Below are 27,440 nucleotides of genomic sequence, written 5' to 3' on the forward strand. Positions count from 1 at the left end.
GCGACAGCTTGGTAATAGGGAGATCATTTTATCTCCGCTTTCTTGGCTTTTAAAGCCAAAAAAGCGGAGATAAACCCCCTTGATAATATGCCCCATGGACCCTAGACTGTGCATGTCATCAGCATTAGAGTTGATCTTGCAGCGGTATGCGGAGATATGACACAAGGGGAGAGACATAAATGTTAAAACGAGTGGGACTCAACAAGGGGCCTTATGAAACACAGTACATAGTGGGTGGTCTGGAAGGAATGAACGAATGTCATCTTGCAGCATCCTTAATGCAGATTTCAATAGTATAAGTATGACAAGCTTATTTTGAGATTTTATTTGCAAGTGGTGGAGATGATAGTTAATTTAAGAAATGTTTAAGTGACTCAGTGAACTACATTACAGAAAGCAAGTCAAGCCCTAATCTAGCAAAATAACAAAGCGTCCTAGGTTTGCACAGCAGCTGGCTGGGAATATTTTCAGTCCATCAATGAAGATCTGTGCCGCTAAGTAGGTCTATAAGAAGAATTACAATAGTGGTAGATGCTGCAAGATAATGGACTCAAAAGGCTTGATTGGGGCCCTGATTACGATACCGGTTGGACTCTTGTCCTAACCGTCATTGTAGAGGAAACAGGACCACCCGACTAGAAGTCGGCGGTCCGCTGCACTGATTACAATGCTACCCCCTTCACGGCAGTCGCAATGTGTATATTTTCTATTGTGACGTGTGCTGCGAGCTGCATCACCACACGCCCCAAATGGAAATAAACACAATAAAAACATCCCTGCATTATGTGGTAGGCACCATGCGGTGCCTGCCACATAGTGCAGGGTTGTTTAGTGGGGCACCATGCCCATAGCGGAGGGCCAGGAGGGACGGGGGCCCTACTAGGGGACCCCAAAGTTACTTTTCGCCTGCCTTTTCATAGCAGGTTACCCGCCATGAAAGGAAAGGCGGTAACGGACATTGTAATCCCTACTGCACTGACGCTCTGACACACCAACGGGCTCCTTGAGCCTGTGGGAAACGCAGTGAAGGGTACCTCTGCCAGATGCCTCCACCCGCTGCATCGTTATGCTCCTGGCAGATCACAGGGGCAGATGTCAGTGGATCCGACACCAGACCCCCTTGCATTATAATAAGGCCCTGTGTTACAGGTTTATGCTTTGTAACTAAGGAGTTTAGGGAGATGTAGGTCCAATGTGTGGGACCCACTGACATTGTCATCAGGCCCTGTATTACAGGTTTGTGCTTTGTAACTGAGGATTTTAGGGAGAAGTAGGTCTAATAAAGGGGACAAGTGCATCTGCCCATTACTACTGTGACTAGTTCAACCAACTTTACCCTGTCAGTGTCGTCTACATTTGTTCCAAAATGCCTCCTCAAGGTGGGGAAAAATTGGGTCATTAGCTGTGCAGCATGCGAGGCCCGCGCAAGTGATAGGTGAGCAATTGTCTCCTTTCTGGGAACCAGGAACCCCATTGTAGCAATTGACTGTTTTAGGGCAGCAAAGCAGAGTAGACAAAGGCCTACTCAGGGGAGCTGGTGTGGGCTAGTAGCCACCATTCGCTGCTTTTGTTTGCTCAACACTCAACAAATTATTGTCCAGTTAGTGCTTTTTCTTTGAAAAAAGAAAAGTGCATTTATTACACACACATTACTAAATACTACGCAGTAATTTACGAATGTATAAGTCAGGCAGATTGAATTTACTTTGGTGACATTCTGAAATAACATTTGACCTAGACTGGGTCATGATCCCCGAAATCAGAGTAGTCCACCCCCTATACCAGGTAGAACATCACACTATAGGGAGGAGTCATTTTAAATAAAACAAGCTTATTGGCTTTGTCAAGGGGTTATCATATTGAAATATAAGGCAAGCCTATTAGATTTGTCAAAGGGTCATCACATCAATATATGAAGCAAGCCTATTGGTTTTGTCATGTGATCACCTCATTATAAGAACAATATTCACATGTTAAAATCACCATCCTATCACTGTAATCAATAACCTTGTTTAAGCGCAATCATTATTGGTAAATATACTTTAAATAAAACATATAAAACCTACATAACATGTATCTGAGTCTTCCTTCTACCACTTCAGGCCCCATAAAAATGCAGCCATAAGACCAATTTCTAGAGGTCACTGCACAAATTGTAGAGTAAATGCTCCACTCAAAGGAATGTTTTAAAACAATAAGTTCCTTTCCTGGGGGTTCTAAAATCCAATTGCCCAGAAACTTAGGACACGTTTGTTAAATCATTTGTGGGGGTCTGCTGCACTCCCTGCTGCCCCCCATAATACTTCAAAATTATGTTCGTGGTGCCAAGGTTCCTCCTTGGGGCGCCACAAGAAAGAAACCGGGCCACAATCCTGCTCTTGGAGGGCATTATGGGGTGCTCCTCTCCAGAAACCTAAATAGACAATGAGTGGCTCTGACTCTTATCTTCGTATGAATGGCCTTGCACCGCACATCTTTTTCCTTTTTTGAATTTTTTTCCTCAAAGTGCCCCGATCCCACCTGGGTCACCCATATCATTTTCCAAAGTTGGGGCAGCACAGATGTCTCCCTTGACGTCTTCTCATGGCACTGCAGCTGACAGCAGTTTCTCCTGATCCCGCTGGATGGAAGTAGCCTTCAATTCTCACTACGTCTGCGGGAGCAATCTTCGTTCTCCTGGGTTTCGGGATTAGGGTCCTGAGATCCTGTCTTTTTGCTTTTGTGGTCCCCTTTGAGTGTGCGCTGTCAGGAATGGGGTGGAATAAATGAACCCTTGTCATTCAACAAATTGTGGTATCTCTTTTTTCTATTACATGCATTTATCAGATGTATTTATCCGTGATCGCTGCGCAGTACAACTGGGCCGATCCCTGACTATGAAACAGTCCCTCATGGCAGGGGTGTAACACAGGCCCTGTAGCATGGGGGGTGCTCTCCAGTGGGCCTTCCAAGTTTCCAGGGGCCCTGTATTCAACCATAGGCCAATTAATATTTTTAAAATATTGGAGACTCAGGTGCCTCTACTCACCTTCTTCAGGGAGGCCCAGCCATTTTCCATCATGACATTGCCTCATGCTTTATATTAGAGGTCAAAGGGCATACTGAATCACTCCAGTGGGAGGAGCAAAGATATGATTGACCATATTTAATCACTTGGCTTTTAGACCTTTAATGTGGGTGATGCTCACTACCTGCATAATATCAGTATAAGTAAGTGAGAGCGGGTGAGTGGACTATGCTCTCTGATCATAGTGAACAAGCATTGTTTCATATGCAGTCAGTGCAGTTGAGGATCTACAAGTTTGGATGGCAGGTCGTTAAGAATAACGCTGGTACTTCATTTGGGTAGGGCTAAGTCTATTTGATAAATCCAAGTTTATCTGTCTTTTCCATTTTATACATAATTTATAAACAGCATTCTGGGTTGAGGCAAAATGGTTAAGGGGTCGCTTTATAACAGTATTATGAATTTCAAATACAGAAAAGATAACACTACATTTAGAATAGTTCTTCATGATATGAATTTACCAGTGGCGGCCGACACAGTTAAATACTGGTGAGGTGCGGACGGAACAGGGGCTGGCGGGAAACGTGAATGGTGAGGGCATAGCGGGGCGTTTAATAAAAAAAAATATTAAAAAAACACTTACCTGGTGCTGCCGGCCGGCTAGTGCTCCTCTGCTGCCAGTTCATGGTCCCAGCAGTCCCTGGGACCGCATCATGACTCACTATTCAATTCCTGCACTGGTCTCAAGCATGAGAGGAGCATGGGGATTGCCTGTGCAGGCTTGATTAACACTCACTTAGGCACAGGAATTCTGTGCTGTTTCTCCAACCCGGCTGTGCGATACAGCTGAGAGAGAGAAACATAAGTGCACGTCAGTCTGGCTGGCCTAAGACAGCTGGCTAAACAGACATTCACACTCAAAAGTGCACATCTATCAATCCTCTTCCCCCCTCCCACGGCCCGGCCCCACACCTCCCTGCACATGCTGGCTCAGCCTGCAACTGAAAAATAAAACAATAGTAAAATATTGTTCTATTTTACAGCTGCTGGCTCTGGGCCACTGGGGCAATGCTCCACAGCCATTGTGGAGGAGCCGCTGTTGGAATTTACTTTTTTATTGGAAAACTACTTTTTACCAGCTCAATTTCTTTAATTCTACTCAGCATCAACAATTATTTTCATGTCTTCTTAACGGCGGGTGATGTAATATTGATGGTGGCATTGCACCAATGCACGTCTGCTGTCACTCCACCCAAGCAGAGTGATAAGGATGATGGACGCATATTTTACATTCTGTTTTTATATTTAAACTTAACAGAATGAGTCTATTGTCTGACATTGGCCACTGGCTTGTACCGAGGGTGGTTGGGCCACAAAGTAAATAAATACATAAATTGACTTACCTTCACCGCTCAATGTCCTTCTCCTTTAGGTGTCTTCAGGAAGCTCCGGTCACAGGAAACTGAACTACCCAATGCTGGCACTGTATCTCACAGCATGAGAGCAGCGCCAAGATTGGATAGAGATGGCTTACTTAGAACTCCTAAGAGCACTGGAAGCCTGCGCTTTCCCTAACCCAGCTGTCTAAGACAGCTAGGTTAGAGAACTTTAAAATGAGCATGGCTGCCTGGTCATCCCAAGACGGCCAACCAAAGAGTCCTGTGTGTTTTGGAGAATACAGCTCCCTGCTGCTCCCACTCTACAACACTGGACACACCCCATCCTGACACTTAGTTTGGGATGGGTTGCTGAAAAATAAAATGGTAGTAAATACTTACTACTTTATGTTTCAGCTCTGGACCGATGCTCCTCCACTAAAATGGAGGAGCCGACCTACTTGGCTGATCCAAGCAAGGATGGGATCTGATTCCGGGCTTTAACCCGTTAAGCGCGCCGAAAATTCCGCCCCAGTGCGGACGTTCGATTGCGCTAACGGGAATGGAACGCTCAGCGGACGTGCGCAGCACTAGCGAGGTAGTGCACGCGACGACCGCTGAACGTTCCCCGCACTTAAGGGGTTAAGTGGAATGAAAAGAACTGTGGGAGTTCTCTCAAAGGGACGTGGTCGATGAAATTAAGGGCGAGGCTTAAAAATACGTATGCTAAAAATCTGTGCCTAGCATAGTGTGCCACCTGAATGGTATTTTGCTTCAATGTTTCATTGCATCCAGATATATAATACAATAAGTAACATAACACCTACAAAAAGCCAGGACTATTCGCTTTGTAAATGGCTGTTAGTTGCATAAGAAATAAAAGCAGCAACCATGGCTTTGTTGTATATAATATTGATAATGCTTCGGTTAAAAAATGATGAGACTGCAAAAGTACTATAACAAGTCTCTTTGCAGGTACATCAAAGGCAGTGAAGGGTGGTACTGCTGCAGAGTTAAAACTTTTTTTTCACCCTGAGGGTTAGGGAAAAAATGGAGAGCTCGATAGCGACCCTTTCCAGCACCTTTTTAGAACTGCCGGCGCTGAGCACCAGCAGGACTCGGCCCACTTAAAGTCCTCATCTGATCTGCTATCATTAGCGCCCAATCCTGCTGAATCAAAGAACCTTCAGACATTATATTGCTGTTTGAAACATTTCTACGGCTTTCCCTAAGCATTACATCTCTCCTGGTAAGTCCTCTTCCAACCACACTCACTCCTCTCTTCAAAAAATAACTCCTCGTGTTTATTCATTACCCTGCAATTATCTGGTGATAGGTCCTCTGTGAACACAAAAGAAAATGTGTATTTCGTGCATCTGTATATTACTTGTATGTGTCCAATAAAATGTATCAACCTGTCTGCAGGATAGATTGCTTGCTTCAATAAACACTTACGATTCTGTCCAGGACTGATTCACTATAATTATGTTTCATCTACTGAGCACAACCTGCTATAAAAACACATTCAGTTCACTGACAATCCATGCAGGGGAAACGCAGATTGCTGGGTGGTAATATACTTCCAGTCCTCTGCAGTTTTCAAATAAGTCGGCGTTCTTTACAAGATGGCGTTTGTGTCGGATGCTCCGTTTGATGGTTATAATCTGCTGCAAATAAATGGAGGTTTCTCATAAAAGGGCATTATTACAATAATGTGTTGCCTTTATGTGATGTGCAGTTGACAGTGATTCACATTCTACAACCTGTTTATGATATTTAGCTTTGTGTCACCTTCAGTTTCTCAGCCGAGCATTATTTGTTTAACTTATTCAAAGTGGTAAATCATTGTTCGGAGTTATTTATGAATTGCTTACAAACCTCTCTGTTGCGTTAAGCACAAACAGTTCCTGGTATATTAATATTTGCTATGAAAAGATTCAAACCTGAAGTGAACTGACTTATGTAAAAACAACAGATATAAGATGAGAATTCTTAAATTAATACCTCCAAATCCCTGAAAACAGTCAAACAACAGATAAGGGTTTTATTTGCAGATGTATGTAATTACAGAAGACCATCCGTATGCAAATTAGATCTACCCCACCCAAAATGGAGCACCAAAAAGGAGGCTGTCAAAGAACTAACAGCCCGATTCATCAAGCCAAATTGCGCTCGCAAAGGGCCAGATTCTGAGAATCTGGCCCTTTGCGAGTGCAATTTTTGCATTTGGGATTCATCATCCCAAATGCAAAAATCGCTATTTGCGAAATGGCATATTTGCGAGGAATTGGATTTAAGGAATCTCTAATAGAGATTCCTTAAATGCAATTCATCAACCAATTTGAAATTGTGAATTCGCAATATTTGGTCGCTATTTACCACAAAGTCTGACTACGTGGTAAATTGCGAAAAAATAGAAAAAAGCACTTTAGTGCATTTTTCTCTGTTGCATGTTACACACACACATGACATGTGTGTGTGCAACACCTGTGTAAATTTGCATTTATGGGGTGCTACAGGGTGTCCTTTGGACACCCCTGGCACCCTTGAAATCGCTATCTTATTTGCGATTAGCTAAATGCTAATCGCAATTTGCTAATCGCAAATAAGGAATGTGTAGGAATCGCAATTTATTTTGCGATTCCTACATGAATCCCGTTTTGCAAGTCTGTAATAGCGATTCCTTATGAATCGCTCTTAAAGACTCGCAAAACGGGTCTTTGATGAATCTACCTGTAAGAGCCGATGTTGCAAATGGGTTCCGTCCAGTTAGTACGACCACATTATTTTTCCATTTGATCACCTGGTTTTGGACCTTTATTGTGGGAGAGTCTCCCTCCTATTTCGGTCTCACTTCTAGTAATTTCATGGTAAATTGGACTACGCGTGTTTATCTCTAGTGTCCGTCTTTTATGATGAGGCCACTGAGACGCAGCTAGTGTAATGGGTCACTGGGCTGGTGACATGTGAACACATGTGTGCACATGTGTGGAGGCTGCATGTGAGAGACTACAGTTGTGCACAGCCTGGTAGCTGCACACAGTTAACCTGCCTGTGGCAGTTTTAAACTGAAAATTTGACCTGTAAAAATACCCCTCTTGACAGGCCTCAACCTTCCTTTTAAATATTAATAAGAAACCCATGTGTAGGCCTTATTGGCCTTAAAGGCTGGTGCAGATATTTATGAATAGGGCATGGAGAAATTTTTGTTGAACATCTCTCCACAGTGAAATATCCCCCAAAAAGATTTCCACTGTAACAAGGCTGGCTGCTGCCAAAAGGAATCATTGGACTACTTTCATTAACGGCTTCCAACTTCGGTGAGGGGAGGGGCGGGCAAAAAGTGGTGGGTGGGTGTGTGGTTTCATAAAATCAAAACAATTAAGTAAATAAAATGAAACTTTACTTACTGTGGTTGATGCTGCATCCTCCTCGCTCCAGTCTTCCTCTCTTGTAATTCCAGGGCCCCAGCTAACTCTCCTGACCAATCCTGGCAGTGCTCTCACAGTCAACAGAACAGGGAACAGGGTACTGCAGACAATAAAAAGTCAAAGAACTATCCCTGGAAAAGATAGTTTTACATGAAGTTATCTCACTCACTCACACTAAATACTACAGATGATATTTAAGTCACTGGTCACAAACTAGTTTATACCGTTCACAGTCTTTTTTTATTAAAAAACATATAGATTAAAAGTTCATTGCAAAATCAATTCAATAATACATGTAAAATAAAAAATATTTCATATTATACAGTAAATTAAAAAGAATGTTAAAAACTTAGGCTATTTCCTCACAACGAGGTACACCAAGCAGGAAGGAGGAAACAGGAACCGGGAGCAGAGACAGCGACGCTGGAGAGGAGAGATGTAAGGGGGTTTGCGCTTGGGGTGGGGGTTTCTTTTGTAGGGTTTAGGGTAGTGTAAAAGTAGTGTTCTAATGTTTGTGTGGGTTTTTGTTACGTTTTAGTGTGTTTTTTGTAGTGTAGTGTTGTAGTGTTTATTTAGTGTAGTGTATTAGGGATTAGGGTACTGTTGTAGTGATTTAGGTTTTAGGGTAGTGTAGTAGTGTTTGTGTAGTGTAGTGATTTAGGTTTTAGGGTAGTGTAGTAGTGTTTGTGTAGTGTAGTGTTTTAGGGTTTAGGGTAGTGTAGTGCTTTGGGTTTAGAGTAGTGTAGTAGTGTTTGTGTAGTGTAGTGTTTTAGGGTTTAGGGTAGTGTAGTGTTTTAGGTTTTAGGGTAGTGTAGTAGTGTTTGTGTAGTGTAGTGATTTAAGTTTTAGGATAGTGTAGTAGTGTTTGTGTAGTGCACTGTTTTAGGGTTTAGTGTACTACTACTAAATTGAGAAAAATCCTAATTTTAAGACTTTCGGTATTCACAGAAGGCATTTAGGAGTCCTAAAGTTAGGAGTCCTAACTTTACTACTACTAAACTGAAAAAATCCTAATTTTAAGACTTTCGGTATTCACAGAAGGCATTTAGGAGTTCTAAAGTTAGGACTACTAACTTCTGTGAATACCGACATGAGTAAGTGCCTTTTGTGAATACCAAAATAGTAGTAAGTTTAGGATTGAGTCTTAAGTTCATTCTGTGAATCGGGCCCACTGTTCTTGACTGTCATGTTTTATGAACATTGCAACGCTTTACTGACAATAATGATTTCATTGAAACATGGCAATTGATTTCTATGATATAATGGTGATTTTTGAACAAGTGGGTTATTAGTGTTTTTAATGTGGTGACCCCTTGATAAAGCCAATAGACTTCACTTGACTTATATATTAGTGTGGTGACCCCTTGACAAAGGCAATAGACTTGAATTATATATTAGTGTGGTGACCCCTTGACAAAGCCACTGGGCTTGCTTTATTTAAAGTGATGCACACTTATTGTAATGTTCTATCTTGTGTATGTGAAGGGGGATAATTAGACGTATGCCCCTCCAGTAACCCTTTAGCAGACTTCTTCTTGCTGCTGCGGGCAGTGAGATGAATAAGGGTTTGACAAATCTTCTCGTCGCCAAGGATTAGCAGTGGACTCCACCAGTAGCCATTTCTGCCTCCACCACAACAAGAGAGTGTATGGCAGAACAGACATGAGTATAGGGGATGAAAATCATCACTATTCCACCACAAAATAAGAACACAAAGAAAGTAGGTATTTGCATTACAATAGGTTTTTAAACCAGAGCAAGCTGCCAACCCACATGGTGTTCTTTTCTCACTTAGTGTGGAGCCTTCCGCCTCTTGTGTGTGACTTGAGCCCTCATTGATATTAGTCAGACAGGAGAAAGGAAGAGTTTTGGGAGCTAGTGCCTCACTGTCATCTAGCGTTTGAATGAGCGGAATCTGATTACGCTTTTTAAATTAGTGGAACTGGAGTCCCATTCTGATAATTAAAAATGAAAAAAATCTCAGCAGCCCACAGATCTTGGTCAATCTGAGGATAGGGAGGGGTGGTGGGATATTTAGTTTTACTCTGCAGTTCAGGTGAGGACTGGGAACTGGAATAGCTGGAGTTTTGCAGGTCATGGCATTGGCATACTGGCAACGCTGAGAGGCGCCCTCTACAAGAATATATAAGAATAACAGTGTTGCTTCGGTCCAGGACTGAAGTGATTGGGCAGAGTTGGGTATATGTCCCAGTAGGGGAATAGGAGAGGGTACTGTTATATGTCATGTCCCGAGGTGTACGAATAAGGCGTGAGCAGGTCCTACCACAGGAATAGCTGGAAATGAGATATCACAGGATTGTGTTGCACTGGCAGAGCTGGTTTCATTAAATGAATAGCCAGGATTGATGTGGATCCAGAGAGCTTTGTGACAGCTGCAGTGCTACAATAGTAGGGGGTGTGCACCACAAGACTGAGGTGGACTGGCTGAACTGCAAACGGGTTCATGTGCAGAAATAGCAGAGGTTGCAGATTTGGACTGGATGCACTACAGTGCTCTGTCATTTCCACAGTACTGGACTCGCTAGTGTGTTGCAGACTAAGATTGTGAGGCACAGCGAGAGAGCTGTGTGTTGACTCCACACAGGTTTAGCAATGGACAATGTTTATTAGAATTGAGGGGCATTAGGAGGTATGTTTCACGGTTAGTCAGGGGAGTTGCAGACCAGCATGTATACGAGGTTTTACTGCAAGTTGAATAACCGAGTTTGATATTAGGGAATACAATTATTTTATTATCATTAAGTAAAGCAGATATTTGAGTGAGTATTCATGATGATTTAGGAACATTTATTGCTAGGAGTCTGCCATATTTTCCGGGCTGCTAGAGGAAATGCTCATGATGGTATAGGAGCTATTTAATTTCCTCTGGAGCTATTTCATTACATGTTTTGATAAGTTTTGGTGACCATTTCGTCATGTTATAATTCCCAATTAGTGTTGGTGTATGTGCCATGTGGTAAAGCAATTGCTGCGGCATCTGTAGTCTGGACAGCTATACAATTTGCAGGTTTTTAGCAACGGTGAAAACAATGGCCAAGACATAGAACTATTTTATGGAAGCAAAGTAGCAGGACACATTTGGTTTTGTTAAAAGATACATTAGGATGTCCATTTATAGGCAGAAGAAAATGCTTTGAAAAATAGCATATATAAAAGTGGTCCAAAATTGTGCACCAAAGATGACCGAATTGTAGTTGATTTTGCGAATAGAATTATGTACTAGTAGGTCAGTTTTACAAAATGCATAATCATAGTGAGTCGCAATTCAACCTATCACATCAATATTCATGAGGTAGGTAGAAAATTGATACCCACTACGATTGGCTAGAATCACAGGGATGGTGGCTTGTTGGGGTCAGCAACCTACCATGTCTATGACTGTTTTTAAACAAAGCAATCTTTTTTTTAATGCAGCTGTATTCTTTTTGTTAAAAAAAGAGAAGCGTTACACAAACCTTTTTTTAGGAGTATGTAGTGGTCCCATTTACCACTGCCTGCTCCTACAAAATTCCTGAAGGGGTAAGGGGTCTCTTGAGGTCCTCTTTCCGCTTATAATGGGTTACCACCTCCTTTGTATTGGGATCGGAACTGGGTTGCAAAACATTAATCTATGCTTTCATGAATTGGTATTAGGAAGGGCTACCCTAACCCTTTTCAGTCATTACATGGGATTAGTATACTTCAAAAAGTGGTTTGATAGTCAAAAACTTTCAGTTTTACCAAATCTAAAGATTTGTGACTGATAAAACTATTTGTACTTGAGGCTCTAAGTTCTTTATTGCTCACTTCATTTTCCCTTGGTGCCTGGCTGAATCCGAAAAGCTAAAAATCCTGAAGGGAGAGCTGAGGCTTCCTACACATAAACGGTTACAATGTTGCTGAATATTGCAGAATGTTTCTGTGGAATGCGACAGTAAATGATTGCTTATCAAAAAAAGGTTCCACTTCATGAACACCCCAGTTTCAAAATGAAACCTGCCAAATGCACTGCATAACTATTTTCCACCCGTTGGTGTTAAATCCTTGGCCTTCATTTTTCTTGCATCACCTTTTTGTGTGAAATATATGCTGGGATAGCTAAGGGAAGGCATTATTAAAATATTCATCTGCAGTTTACTCTCATAGATGCACATGCTACTGGTTGGAGGAAGGTGGCTGTGTGCTGCCAACCCATTCCTTTGGTCTGTGTTGCTTACCTTCATCATCTAAAATTCACAACATCAGAATAGAGTGCAGACTGCTTTCACAAACCTCATCATCACAGCCCCCATGTGAGGAACATCCATGACCACAGCATGTTTTATTCTGGAAGTTCCTGCCTGTAAGTGACTTGAGAGCATAGTTCCTGCAGACTAGGCAAAACAAGGAACTAAATGAATGTCATACCAACTAAATTTTCAAAAGCAATAAACTCAGTGATTAGCCTCCCCCAACCAAAAAGAATAGAGGTGGTACTATCCTTACTTAAAATGTATAGGAAACAATGTGTACCAGTCATGACTTATGGGGCTGAAATGTGGGGCTACATAAATTTGAAAAGTGCCCAAGCAGAAGAAAATAGATTTTGTAGGAGAATTTTAGGCCTACCGATTTGCTCATCTACTCTTATTTGTCATAAAGAGTTAAGTTTACCCTATTTGGAGGACTACATTAGATCCCGCTTTACCTTGTTTTGGTTAAAAGTCTGGCAAAATCCTGCTGCCTCATTAACAAGGGAAATTCTGGCTGATTGCCTAAAATGTGATAGGGGCGGTGAAATACTGTGGATTGCGGAAGTACGGGAAAATCTGATAGCTGTTAACCTCAGTCATATTTTCTATAACCCCGACCAACTAGATAGTATTGATGGAAAGTCTATCCGTAAAATATTATATAAACATTACGGGGATTTAAGACATGCCAAGCAGTCTGTTAAAGCATCTGTGGGACAATACATAACAATGGCTGAAGAAGGAGACCCTCAATCTCGTTTACCTGCTAGTTATCTATTAAAAGATTTAACTCGCTGGGAACAAAATCTTCTTTATCGCCTTAGATCAGGGACAATAAAATATTTGTTGTGTTTCCCCTCAGGATAACAATCTAATATTGATAACTTGGCCTGCCCATGTGGCAATATAGGTAAACAGTCCATGTTGCATTTCTTGTTTTTCTGCACTTTTTATCAAAAATATAGCATGCAGTTATTGATACCGTTTTTTTAGGTCAAAGGGGATAACAGACTTTAAGGTTGCTTATAAAACAATCCTGCAGGTTAATAACAATGATGCACTTTTTTGAAAATGGCCATTCGTTCACGCTCTTTTATGAACCCATGAATGCTGGATTAGATTGCACCTTATATATGCCCTTCGATGGTATCCCTAAATGGGGGAATACGTTATACAACTAATATAAGGGTGCACAGAGTTGAGTGCTTACAATTCTCTATTTATTAGCTTGCCCATTTCTTGCACATTTGTAAATTGCAATTTTGCACATCAGTATTGAAGTTGCAATTGACTGTGTTTTTGTACTTGTGCACATTGCACTCTGGCACTTTAGAGTTGAAGCTGCTAATGACTATGTGATCTATTAATTTGTGTTCTCTTTGCTTATTTGCAAATTGTAATTTTTGGCACTTTAGTATTGAAGTTTGCAATTAGCTAAATGATCCATTAATTTGTTAGCCCACTGCATATTTGCACATTGCACTTTTTTACTTTAGCATTGAAGTTGCAATTGGCTATGTGTGATATCCTTGTAATATTTTATTGACAACTGTTTTAAAATTTTATTGATGAAGGTTTATGCAACTGATAACGAATATCCCAAATGATACGCTTGTAATATAGTTAATGTTTAGTTGCAACGTTACTTATTAACGAGGGGCATTGTGAAATGTATGTACTTTTATGGATATTATTTATCCGAATAAAGATCAAGATTCGATTTGAATGTCATACCATTACTTTTTATTAAAGCTCACTCTTATAGTTGTGGAAAACACATCCCTATATTTTTTTGCAGTGGACTCCAGTGGGCCCTATCGAAAGCCTCTGCCCTCAGGGACTCTTCATGTTGTCTTGAGGGTGACAGTCCCAATGAAGATAGTCAGAAGCCTGGGTTTCATTGCACATGTTCTTTCATTTTTGCCTTCAGCCAAGTCTAGGAGCAGACGACATGTCACTGGACACCAGCAGGATGTTTCATTGTAATGTTGTCATTGGATGGGTAGACCACTGCCCAAGAGCCATGTGCAGGATGCAGGATTGTGCTAGGAATAGACATGTAGTGTACTTGAATTGTGCCTTAGCCTGCCTGCCTGCCCAGCACTTGCCAAGATCATGGCTTTCTACTGCCCTTCTGACCTCTATGGAGACGGTGCCTGTCTCTTATGGCTGCTGCCAACCCGCGAACATCCTTGCCTCTCTCTGCCTAGGATAGCCCATTTTGAATAGGGGTGAGCAGAACTCACTAGTTTTGCTCCGCAGATTTCAGCTGAGTTACCTGAAAACTAGAGATTCTGAGAGATCTCACCGGGAGGTGTCTAGTGCTCGATTTTCTCACTCGCACTCGAGAAAAACATCACGTTGCTGCGGTTGGCAGATGTTTTCCAAAACTCTGCGTTCCAAGCAGAGTGTGGAGTGGGAAGACTCTGTGAACATCTATGAACTACTGGCCGCCCCTGATTTTGAACTGTCAGGCAACTCACAGGCGCAGTTATAAAGTGAGTGACTTTTTAGGTGATTCAACATCTTTAGCCAAACTATTAGGAAAGAAGCACATCTGCGGTCAACAAGAATACCATGCCTACAAAAAAATAAGAAAGTTACACAGGAATGTCAAGGATTGATGTTTTGTTGTCATAGATTAAACTACAAAACAGCAAATATAGTTTGCTCATGAGATTCTTCGTACTACATTTCAAAGTGTGGTCTCCTATTTGTTACTCTGGTGCTCTTTCTATGGAGGGCTTGCTTGTATGGCTCTACTAGCAAACTTGACATGAAAATGTTGACCTTCAGTTGAAGGCCTGGATACATATACTGGCCCTCTAGTTTGGAAAGTGTTTATAGTTCAGGCCATTACCACAGCCAGAAGGTTTGGGGAAAAATATTTATCCAAATGATGGGATGTATGACGTTACAACGCAGGCTATTACAACGCCTGCCTTTACAACGCGGTTTTTACATCGCATACCTTTACAACGCATAGCGCTTAGAGGTGCTGGATAGTGAAAAGTTTAATTTTCTATTCCAACTCCAGTCCCCGTGGACACTCGGGAAGGTGTTGGATAGAAAATTAAACGTATTCCCTATCCTAGAGCGCCCCCCAGCGCAATGCGTTGTAATGCTTTGCGTTGTAATGACCGCGTTGCAACGGTAGTGCGTTGTAAAAGTTTCGTTGTAAAGGGTGTTTACCAAATGATGTCATCAAGAGTAAGACTTTTTGGCAAAGCATAGGAAATGACATGCTAATATGAGGCAATGATTTGCAGTGTCCTTTGTGTCATGAACATGCATTTTCTATTCTTAGTGGCTAATTATATATACTGTTGGTCTCCACTGTGCAGTTATAGTTAGGACCTAGTTACCATAGGAAGAGCGTTTTTTGGTTTGCTAATAACTTAGGTGCCATTTGACGAATTTTCACAAAACTTTCCCATAAAAATGCATCCATCTCAGCTCCTTCCTTGAAAGTTTTATGGTGATCTGTCAAATACAAGCCAAGTAAAAAGTAATTGTCCCAAAATGCAATTTGCCCATGCAATTTTTATTTGGATTTGTAAACAGCACTTTAGCCCAAACGGCTGAACAGAATCACACCAAATTTGGCAGAAAGCTAGATCTTTACACAGAAGGGGTGCTTTTGTGATTTGGTGGAAATCCGTTCAGTAGTTTTTCAGAAATTAAGGTTAGAAATGTATGCAGATCTGGGTGATTGGGTTCAGGGGTCCTGTAAGCATGCAACTTTAAATAATAGAGCAGTCTGATTGGCCGAGAGGCTCTTTTTCCCATCCGCCATAGCGAGAAACTCCTGTGAGTCCCGCATGAGCTCTCACTTTAATTGGCTGACTGCAACATGAGGAGAAATGTTACAGCCACCATTTCACGACACAAGAACAAACCATGCACTGCTTATAACCTCAAATATTACATTATTCAAGACCAGTTCTGTGACATCATTGATAACATCATTTATGACATCTAAAATTATGTGATTGATGAAAACACTGTGATTGGCGAGGACAAACATTTATAGTACTTGAAATAGCTATATCAAGTGAAGAAAGAAAAGTAACAGTCTGTTTATTGCTTTAAACAGCTGCTTTAATTATGCTCTGTGGCCTAACCTGCAATTCACCTCAGATGCTGGTTCTGAAGTAGGCATTATGACGTCAGAACTCAAGTGTAATAACCTCAGAATGGTAGATTTTTTACGTATTTTTTTATAATTGGTGACTTAGTACATCACAAATTGCCGAATAAATAAACATTTGTGATTGCCATTTATACAGGCATTACAAAATCCCATGTATTATAAAGAAATTAGAGACAGATGTTTATACTGGTATTTCAGAATCCCATCTATTAAATGAGGGATGAAGTACCCCCCGCCATACATTATAAGGATATTGCAAATTACAGAGGAGCTCCAAACCATATAACAGAACAAGTCCGAAGGCAGATTTCCTTAGTAGGATTATGGAACTCTGAGGTGCCTTGCAATATCCTTATCATGTACACCAGGGGGTACTTTATCTCATATAATACATGGTTACACCTCACCTTTTCCACAAGCCATTTAAAACCTTGGTGTATATGTTTGCAAACATGAAGAATGAAAAAAAGCTCTAGTGCAAAATTAAACACATTAGATATTTGTTGGAAATAGATATTAGAAAACGATCAATTGAAATGTGTCTGGAAAAAAAAAGTTGCAATAGTTTGCAGCGTGTAGAATCATATAGATATATTCTAGCTTTCCTCTAAGGAGTGCAAAAAATAAACATTCTCTCTGCTTGTCATTGTAAGCAATGGCGTAACATTAGCCCCCGCAGCCCCAGTGTCCAGGGGTCCCCTTCAGCACAGTACACTGACTGGGTCTGGAACAAAAGTGCTAGTGGTGGGCCGCAGTGGGAGACTGGGGGGCATCCATGTACTTTGCAGGGGAGCCCCCTCAAGTTTCGTTACATCACTGATTGTACGCTATTAAAATAGAGCAAAATAAAAAAAAATCCTTTTTTCTTTGCTAAACAGCCTCTTCAATATTGCTCCATGACCTGACCTGATCTGCCTTTCACCTTGGCTGCCAATTGCGGTAGCAGGCATTGTGAGGTCAGAACTCGAAAGTAATATTCTTATAATAGTTGAGTTTGTCTTTTCTTTAGTTAGTGGAGTTTAAAAAGAGAATACTATGTGTTACAAAGAAATTTAGAGATGCATTTTTATACATGGATTGCAGAATCCCATGTATTATACTAGATGTATTTAAGAGTTCAAAAGATAAATTCAGATTCACACACCGCTTTGTCCCAGTGTGCATACTCAATGTATTTTCTCACAGATCAAGATCTACATATACTCAGGATTGATCGCAACGTTAAAAAATAAAAATACCTTAAGTATAAAGACAGGGAACTAATTATGTTTCTCCCTCGTGCAGTTGTTTTCTGTAGATAGTTTAAATGGTGAGAACATTATTTGTGCCAATCACTGAAAATGTATAGTCAATTCCTTAAAATACAATTCAGAATGCATTCTAAATATTAGCAATATAGTAAAGCGTTTCTTGTATAATATTCTGCATTTAAAGAGTAAACATACATGAAAGTCAAATATACAATTGTTGCACCATAGCACAATAGTCCCAATTGCAGTCGAACTTTACTACTTTTTGGTGTTCCCAAAAGTAAGTTACTGCAGGTAAAGTTAGACTCTTGGTCTAAGTTATACTTTTGGTCTAACTTTATCTTTGTGAATACCTGAAAAGTAGTAAAGTTAGACTTTTGGTTTAAGTTAGACTTTTTGTCTAATTTTACCTTTGGGAATCAGGTCCTTGATTTCTAAGGTGAAGTCAATGCTCAAATACTCTGATTTCTTTACATGCAGGCCTAGGAATCTGTGATTCTCAATGTTTGCTCCAGTGACTCCTTATTTCAACTCTGCTAAGATGTCCGATTTAGTGGAGCGCTCTTATAGATGGGTAGTTTGAAGCCATGTTGCTTAAACTAGTGTCTTATGCTGCTGTGATAAAGCGGAACATGAATGAAAGTACAACAAAAGCACAAAATATTTAAATAATCATGTAAAGGATTAGCAATCTGATTTAGATAAAAGAAGTAATATAAACTTTGCAAAAAAAAACCTCAGGATTCTCTGCACCTCTGGTGCACAAACAACCATATGACAAATCATTTGAATTCCCTCCGTGGTGGATGTTTTAGAGTAATGTCTGTCACAATTTATGTTATTTTATGTTATGTAGATTTGTAGAGCAGAGCACCATATCATGGCGCATGTCCTGTTTTAAATGTTATGACATAGATTACTCTGTGGAAGATCACCATAGTAAGAGTAGAAGACATTTCATAGAAAGTAAACATAGGGCCTGATTCACAAAGGTAAAGTTAGACCAAAAGCCTAACTTAGACCAAAAGTCTAATTTTATTTGCTATTCACAAAGGTAATTTACTGTTAGTAAAATTACTAGTAGTAAAGTAACTAGTTGTAACTCACCTTTGTGAATACCGAAAAGTAGCCAAATTGGACTTTTGGTCCAAGGGCCTTATTAACAAAGGTAAACTTAGACTTGAAGTCTAACTTTACACATAATTGATATTATCTCGGTTGGACTATGCGAATGCACTCTACATTGGCATCTCGGCCTACCTGTTAAAGCGACTCCAGGTCGTGCAGAACACAGCGGCTAGACTGTTGTTAGGTATTTCATCTAGGGTCAGTGTACAGCGCCACCTGCGTTCTCTTCACTGGTTCCTGTAGCGTACAGAGTCAGGTTTAAGGCTCTGGTTTTGGCCCACCGTGCCCTCCATAAGCCTGGCCCTGTATACCTGCAGAGACGCTTCTCTTTTTATCTACCTGCACGTGCTCTTCGTTCTCAGTCCCTTCGCTTGGCCCGAGTTCCTCGATACAATCTTCAGCGGCTTGGAGGTAGCTCTTTTACTGTGAAGGCCAGCTCGGCCTGGAACGCACTTCCCCTTGAACTACGCTCCATTCAGGATACAGCAATTTGGCTTTCTTGTCCTTCTTCCTTCCGGTTCCCTCCTTTCTATCTTACCTGTGGCTCCGCGCCGGGACACTCACGAGTATCTGCTCGTTATAAATAGTAATAACATAACATAAAGTCTACGTTTAGACCTGAAGTCTAAGTGTCTGATTCCCAAAGGTAAAGTTAGACCAAAGTCTAACTTACCTTGTGAATACCGACAAGTAGTCAAGTTAGACTTTTGATCTAAGTTAGACTTTTAGTATACCTTTACCTTTGTGAATCCGGTCCTTAGTGTCCCAAACACGTTAGGAAACACATCCCTGCATTTTAAGACCTTATATGACCAGATATGTGGACAATGACAAGAAATACAAATTTGGGAGTATATTTTCAGTGCTCATATTTGCAAAAATGTCACCACCCAATTTGGACAAAGGTTCTTCATCAGGGGATACAATTTGTCTTTTCCTGGCATCAGTCTGTGAAAATGTGCTGTATCATTGCATCTGTGGGCTGTCTGTTGAATGACAGACAGTTAGGCAATTTTTACACGTAGCACTCAGGAACAAAGGGTGCTCCAAGATAGAATGCTAAACCAGGTTTAAAGGAACACATCAACGACAACAGAGGTCAGTGCACTTCAGGAACTTTACCCTACGAATTTGATAGCACCAGCATTTTTCTGCGAGTGTCCATGAGCCAGAGTATGCCTGAGCCAACGGAAAACTTGTAAACATAACATCACATTCTCACTGATACTCGCTTACGTTCCCCCACATGCTCATTCTCACTCACACTCATTCATTCATTCACACTTGCACTCATGTTTATTCTCACTCACTCTAATGCACTTACTCTCACTCATTCTCACACATTCACTTTCACTTATCCTTCTTGACTCACTAATAATTTCCCACTCACACTCACTTGCCACTTGCACACACACTCCCTCTCACTCTCTGATTCTCACTCACTCATTATTTCTCAATTGCACTCGCTCATTCTCACTTACTTAATTCTTACTCTCACTCACTCATACTTTCTCACTCTAACTCTCTCTCCCCCATTCACAATAAACTCTAAACTCACTGTCACTCATTCTCAGTCACATCTTAAGGCTCCCTCCACTCAGTCATTCTCACACACCCTCTCTCAGTTGCATTCACTCCTACTCTTATTCACGGATGCTCACTCAATCTCACTCAATATCACGGTCTCTCACTGACTTTTCCATACACACACACGAACATGCATGCTCACACAGAAACAAACTCCCACACAAAAACAAACTCTCACCCGCAAGCACACACACAACATACATGTAAACGTGTATTTTTTACTCACCTGCGCTACCAGTGAAGCTTCCATTCCTTCTGCTGGCGGTACTCCATGTTTTATTACACTAAAAGTAAATAATGTGTTCGTAGTATTGATTTTGACACCTCTGGGGGCAGGGATCACAAAGGCAGTGCCAGGGGCCATCCAATTATTGTCCATGTGCAGATGTAGAGTACAATTACGCAGCAGGAAATGCATATAAACCTGCTAGGTATCCTTTTGTGGATCCCAAACAGGCGTAAATAGATCAATTTTCGGCCGAAAGTTATGCTTTCAGCTCAAAATGGCCTCAGTAAATTCGTCTGAAATAGCAGACTACCTCATAGTCGAGGTCCCTTGTATTAGTAAATCACTCTGACAGTTGCCGTTCTGATGTAGGTCAATCTGTAAGAGATTACATGAATTTTGGTGCTGTTTGCAATAAAACAGGAGTGCATCGAATATTCGTTGGATCGAAAGAACCGGTCTGAATTTGTATTATTTTCTTTCAATCTGTTTTCAGCCCTCGAGTTGCATGCGTCTTTCCTCCAATCCTAGAGGCCATAAATATATGTTTTGCCTTTGGCGCCCTATACGTTTACTTACTGTGCTTCTAATCATAGTGTTTTGTGTTATTGAAATGCATCTCTTCTCGGTTTCCTTTGTACCTGAGCTCTCTTTATGCAAGGCATGAAACCCATTTTTTTCATTTGTGGATGTAGGCTGCCTGCTGGAGAGTGGCCTCCTGTTTCCAGCTCCCATCCTGCACACCAGTGAGTGGGAAAAAACCTACAAAGGCGAAATCTATTTTTAGCCAAGCATAGAAAATGACCGAGCCTTGCTGCTTTGATGGGCTAAGCACCCGCGTCTGAACTAGTGAGATAAGTAAAGCCCCTGGCACAAGGTCCCACGCATTAGCAGACAGCTTCCAAAATGGAAAATAATAATAAAGCAAGAAGGAGCCACCCTTCCTCCCCACCAACTCTCTCCACCGACCCCGCCTCCATCCGACAACAAAATGGCGCCTATTCATTAAGACATCATTAAGTTGCGTCTAGATCTAATGAAATGCTTATCTAGACAGGATATATTTCACAAACAATCAAGTATGTATAAACACAAAGATGCTTTTGATTAGGAAACCACATTTCAAACGATTCTTTCCTTGAATATTTTAGAAAAGGAAATTAAGTTTCCGTTCTAACATCTGCCAGGTTCAACCACTTATGTTGTCGAGAAGCCACAAACCAAGGTTATTCTTTGGAATGTGTGCTTATGTACATTCCTACTTTCAGCAGTGCCATAAAGGGGAATCCAGGCGGATTCCGGATTCGGCTGCTTTTTGTGAGTCTGTTTCCATAATCTGTGCCAGCCACTGAAAGGCGTGGACTGTGTCCCGGTACAACTTGCTGACACTAGGACACATTCAACGATGTCCACACTTTGTGTGTATTGCACGGAGAGCAACAGCTTGTGGGGGCCCAAGGAGATCTCTACAGTTCCAGCAGGGTGCGATTCAAATGCTTCACTTAATTGGCCATCAGTACTCACTCGTTCGAATCTAATCCTCGCTGGGAGCTGGCTGGGGAACAACGCCTCAGTGCCATTGAGGAGGAAATTCAGCTTGTCAATTCACAAGTGCTCAACTGTGATTTGGAGGCAGGTTTGAGTTCCATCTCTGTATGCAAGTGATATGCATGCACTGCAAGGAGACCAGATGTATCCGTTTATGTGTAATTACATGAATCACTTATTAACTTACTGATAAGCATCTACTACCGCCAAAATAATCATATATTATGAAAGATGGAGAAAAGAACAGGAAAGGTCTAACCTTATAATTTGCGGTTTAAATGCAGCCGTTTGATTACAGGTAATTGCTCATTAAGCTATTATAAAGACTTTAACTTGCAATATGCTGATAACACAAATATCTCTGCAACAAAAAGGAGTAAGTCTCTGAGCTTTCTACATAAAATACAAATCTGTGACCTGCATGTTAAAGGCTGCGCTTTGCCGAAGGCACATTGGCCCTCTTGGCTGTTATCTGATAAGTCAAATCTGTGATCAGGTAGCACACAGGTCACTACAGCAAGTGCATTAACCACCGGAGTTTTGTTTCTCGATCATACCATGGTACTTGACTGATATACAACCATCTTAGCAGCAGGTCGTTACCCATGGAAGATATTTTAAAAGGCAGTCTGTTTTTGGCCAATTAAGTAAACCCGATTTCTTGAGACGGCAGTCGCGGTGACGAGATATTGTGGCGGCCTGGGCACAGGTCAACTCACCTAGTATAAGAAAATGGCGCCAAGTAGATTGGTGCGCGGTTCAGGAGGAGCCCTTATTCGAGGCACGAGGATACCCAGCGAAATTCCACAGGGTCTGGGGCAAATGGATACATCTATTGTATTAAATCCACCCCACCTGTATTCACATGTGTACATGTATTGCTCTTCAGTCTTGGAGGCTCGCCTGAATACTATTACTATGGCTGTAGTTTATACTGCCTTTATGGGCAGGGTTTGCATCAATTTGTATTGTACGTGCTGTCCCTTTGTTTGTTTTGTCAAAACAATAAAAATGTGATTATCAAAAAAAAAAGTAAGCCCGAAATGATTTCCTATCACTTATGTCAGTGATGTCAATTTCTTTCAGGCGAGAGCTTTTAAAAATTAAAAGTAGACTCTGCTTGTCATGAGGCTGCACCTGTGGACTATTCCACTCCCTCTCTGCTGCCATCCCTTGACCCCGATTTCTGGGATCCTGGAGCATTTTTTTCGTATTTCCAGCATAAATATGAAGATGCACATATTTCAGTACATCACCTTAGTCCTTACACCACTAGCTTGTTTTCCCGTGATTTGCCTCGCGGCGTCTAAGACAGTATGCATTACCTACTGGGTCGAATCAGAACCGAATACTTATCCGGTAAACGTCAGTTCTCAGAGCGAACAGGATAGTAAGACCCTGATTTTGAGTTTGCTGAAGGACCAACATCCCAGATAATGTGGTAATTAATGCACACAAGCAATTTTCCTCTGGCATATTTTGACAGGTGAAACCTGATGATGATTGCCTGGGATGATATGTGGTAAATTCACATAAATGTGAAATTTGTCACAGAAATTACCGATTCTGAACGTGAGTCCTCATTTCCAAGGGAAACATGGAAACATGTATTTGCACTCCCAGTAAGCATTGCACACATGGAGTATCTGTATTTTATGCTTTCTTCTACATGTGACACTTTTTATAATTACAAGATCTCAGGAAAAGAGTTTCCTCTTCTACATGTGACACTTTTTATAATTACAAGATCTCAGGAAAAGAGTTCCTGTTCCTTCAAGTTTCTGTCAAACTGGGCTTTGTTTCTTCCTGTGTTTTTGGCAGTCTCTTCAGTAGAAAGTGGTGACCAGAGGTTTTTTGGAGGTACGTTACATATTTGAGGTACAATTGTGGACCACTAAGGTGTGCTAATCCCCAAACTGATATCTTTAGGCAATCGGTGATCCATTAAACATCGAGTATGTGGAGCAAAATCTGTAGCATATTACTCGAGTAGTTGTGGGAAGCACAAAGGTGTGAAAAAGCTGGCTTCATTTGACCTTCCGGTTTGCCTTCAGTATGCCCGGAATTTCAAGGAGCATCCTGTTGATGATTTGGGTTTGGCGGCCCCTTGTCGGTGGTATGGTTTTATTTTTGGCTTTATAATCACAGCCAGGCCTAATGAGGGAGCTGCCAAAGTCTTAACCTTACTAAGTGTGGAGTCTGTCCAGCCTTCAAATATGTTGAAAGGACTTCTTCCATTAGGCTAATACTTTCAGCTCTTGAAGGGGAGCACCTGGGCTTACTAGATGAAATGGCCGGCTGTCCCCAGGATGTTCATCTAGGAGATGGCATCTGCATAAAGCAACTAGGGTTTCCTGGAGGTAACAAAAGCAAGAGGAGGTGCAGTGAACAATCAAAGCACTATATGCTTGGTCACAGTCAGTGTTCTATCTTGGTCTGAATTGTTCTCAGCCCTTGTGAGGTCGCAGTTCAGGGAGAACAGTTGTCTGTTTGCCTTTCGTTGATTGGTCTGGCCCCCCTGGAAATGCTCACCTATAACCACCCTCTACAGATTATGTGGAGAAACCAAAGAAGATGTCCTGCACTTTCTGTGCATTTACAAGTCTCTAGACCAGTAGAGGAGAGAACTGTTAAAGCCACATATAAATGAATTGCAAATCCGATCTTGCAGACAGGCAGTGAAGGCGTGCTTCGATGGGGCCAATGTTAGACTTGTTTGCAGTTTTGTTTGTTTCATGAAAGAAGTACAAACAAAACTAGGTGCAGAAACCTGAGTACAACCACCCACGTCCACGGCCCCCAGCCAGTTGACTACTTATGATCTCCACCCCGCACAGACACTAAATCCAGCGGGTAACGACCCAACAATTAACTAGTAAGATCTATGGACACAGGGACGGTGTAAGCCTGGGTCCCTCATACAGACTTTGCCTGAACTAAGAAACTGATTATAAATTATCACATGAATTTTTAAGCAGTTTAAACTCTTGCTTTTGGTATATAGTGACCCCGTTTTAAAGGAAAAATGAAAATGTGCTATATGTGTTTTTTTATAATTGTATCGACTGCTAAGATTTTAATTAATCAAGTAATAAAGACTTACTTACTTACTTACTCCACCAAGTCATTTCAGTGAGATGCTTCTAGGTTTGTGTAAATCCTAACAAAGAGTGTTAATAATAGTTTCCAGATCCCGGGAAGATCTTCAGTCTTTTCGCAGTGTTTAGCCCAAGCCCTTTACCACAATAAATTATTCAAAGAGATAAGTAGTATATCCCAAAAGATCCTAAAGACAATAGTACGCAATAATACCTAATGTGTTCATTCTGCACTAGACTAGAGCATCATCCCACATTCTGAGATTGAGTGAACACCCTTATTCGGCTCAAGGACCCCAGAACATATAGCTATAGAGAGTAAGGCCAGAAAGGAAGAACTTCTCCACAAAAATCTAGTTATGGATGTTAGGTTATCTATGGGAAATAAATATTTCTCCAGACAGGAACGTAACCCCTTTACCAAGTAAATATTAGTGGGTGTTTAACATCTCAAAACATTGTTGAATTTGGTATGTCATTTTGCAGTTTTTGATTCATAATAGGTAAAATCAGATGCAAAGCGTCAGTGAAAGCTGTGTTAGTAGCAGTTTACGTAAGGACAAAATACAGTATCCTCAGCAATCATTCCCCTTTCAATTAATGGGCAAGTAATCCACACCAGGGTAGATAACATCTCCACTTTAGCAAAAGATTTCATACTGGACATTTGTAATCTACAATTTACACCCTATCTAAGAAATCACTTATAAAAAGAGGAAATAGAGAGATTACTGAAAAAAGCACCTTCAGCCAAGCAAGATACCATAAATACTCCGCATAAAATGAAAAAAAAAACACCTGATGGGAAAAAAGAACAGGCCAAAGATTAGGGAGTCATAGACATACTCACAATTGTGAGATTGATTCTAACATACAGGTATTTTCTCAAGGGTGAGTTGCTGGGTTATGTCTGACACAGGAGACCTAATCTGGATTTAAATAGATGCATTTGTCATACTACTACTTCCTCTGTAAGCAGCCTTAAATTCGGGGAGTCTGTGATAGACACATGCTCAGTCGATTGCATCTTGGAGGTTTATGTTTGGATGTTGTTCAAACGAGTGCTCTGTTGTGTTCATTAGGGCATTCAAATATCGATCTGAATATTTCTTTTCAATAATATCATACACACAAGCAGTAGTGGATTGTCATCCATCTTCTAATTGTTGAAAAGCACTTAGGACTCTCTCCTGGGTTCCATTTCTCTACACAGAACGTTATCCTGTATGATTCAATTTCCCATCTCAACTTTTTCTAAGAAAACTTATCTAATCTCAGGATAAGAGGTTTTTCTGGTGGGGTTATATGCCACTTGTATGTCACTTGATAAGATGTTTGCTATGTACGGGCTATCTTTCAGCCGACTAGGCAGCATTTGTTGGAATTAATTCTCTTTATATGACTAATCATCATTTTCTTCTGAAGGAGGTACTCACTATAACTACCAATAGATGAAGGCTACAAGTCATTACCTGGGAATCTGTGTTGGCCACAAATTGCAAGATGCATATTTTACCACTGGTAAAAGAGAACATTCAGATCTTACATGCAGTAATTCAGTGGCCTAATTGTTGACATAGATATATACTAAATAAGAGGGGCAAGATGGGGTCCGTGCGAGTGGACGCGTAAGCTGACCGCTCCTGCCCGACCTTGCAAATGGGCTGATGGAGGAAAGCGGGAGACGGAGAAGGAGACGATAAATGCGTCTCAATAGATACTTTTGCCTTGCAGAACCTCCAAATCGCTTCAGCGTGAACAAAACTGTGGGATACTTACGGCATTTCAGGTGGATTCCTCTTTCCCAGAATGGCTGATGCTGGAAACGCTGTTCGCTCTCGCGGCAGGAGTCAACAGGTGCCGATGGGCTCGGTGGGCGGCCGCTTCTGCAACCAGGCTGCATGGAGCAGTGATTGTATCCGCCCGGGGTCATTCCATCGACCGGGAAGTAAGCAATGACTTTTATGTGGGAATACCGCCGAAAGGAACCCGAGGGAGATCGCGAGCCCAAGAGGGCGATAATGCCAGTGGTGAGCCAGAGGTGAGCCAAAAAACCCTGGGTAACCCGCTCAAGAATACCAAAAGTGACTCTGAGGCTTTACGAGTTAAAGGGAGTGTGATTGACAATAGAACTATACTGGCAATTTTCTCTGTCGATAAGGATCAACGCAAGTGGAAAAAGACTGCCTCTGTCTCGGAAGGTGGGTCAGATTTGACAGATGTAATTACAGCGGATGCTTTGAATTTATTGATACGGGAGAAAACGATTTCTGGGCATGCCAGACCTCTGGGAAACGGCTCTGATGTAGTCTCACTACAAAATTCCACTGATTCGGTGGGCGCCGCCGGTACAGAGGGTGTTTTGAATATGAATGACCTCAACCTCAACAATTCTGAGGGTGCT

The 27,440-nt window shown here is 41.3% G+C and overlaps 1 protein-coding gene across 1 annotated transcript in view; it reads left to right on the forward strand.

Moving 5' to 3' along the window:
- The window catches only part of LOC147718790 (connector enhancer of kinase suppressor of ras 2-like), a 1,944,591-nt gene that overhangs the window by 1,284,158 nt on the left and 632,993 nt on the right, over positions 1-27,440 (forward strand). The window lies entirely within an intron of this gene.

The sequence above is a fragment of the Lissotriton vulgaris genome, chromosome 4_1, assembly GCF_964263255.1.
Source record: "Lissotriton vulgaris chromosome 4_1, aLisVul1.2, whole genome shotgun sequence".
NCBI lineage: Eukaryota > Metazoa > Chordata > Amphibia > Caudata > Salamandridae > Lissotriton > Lissotriton vulgaris.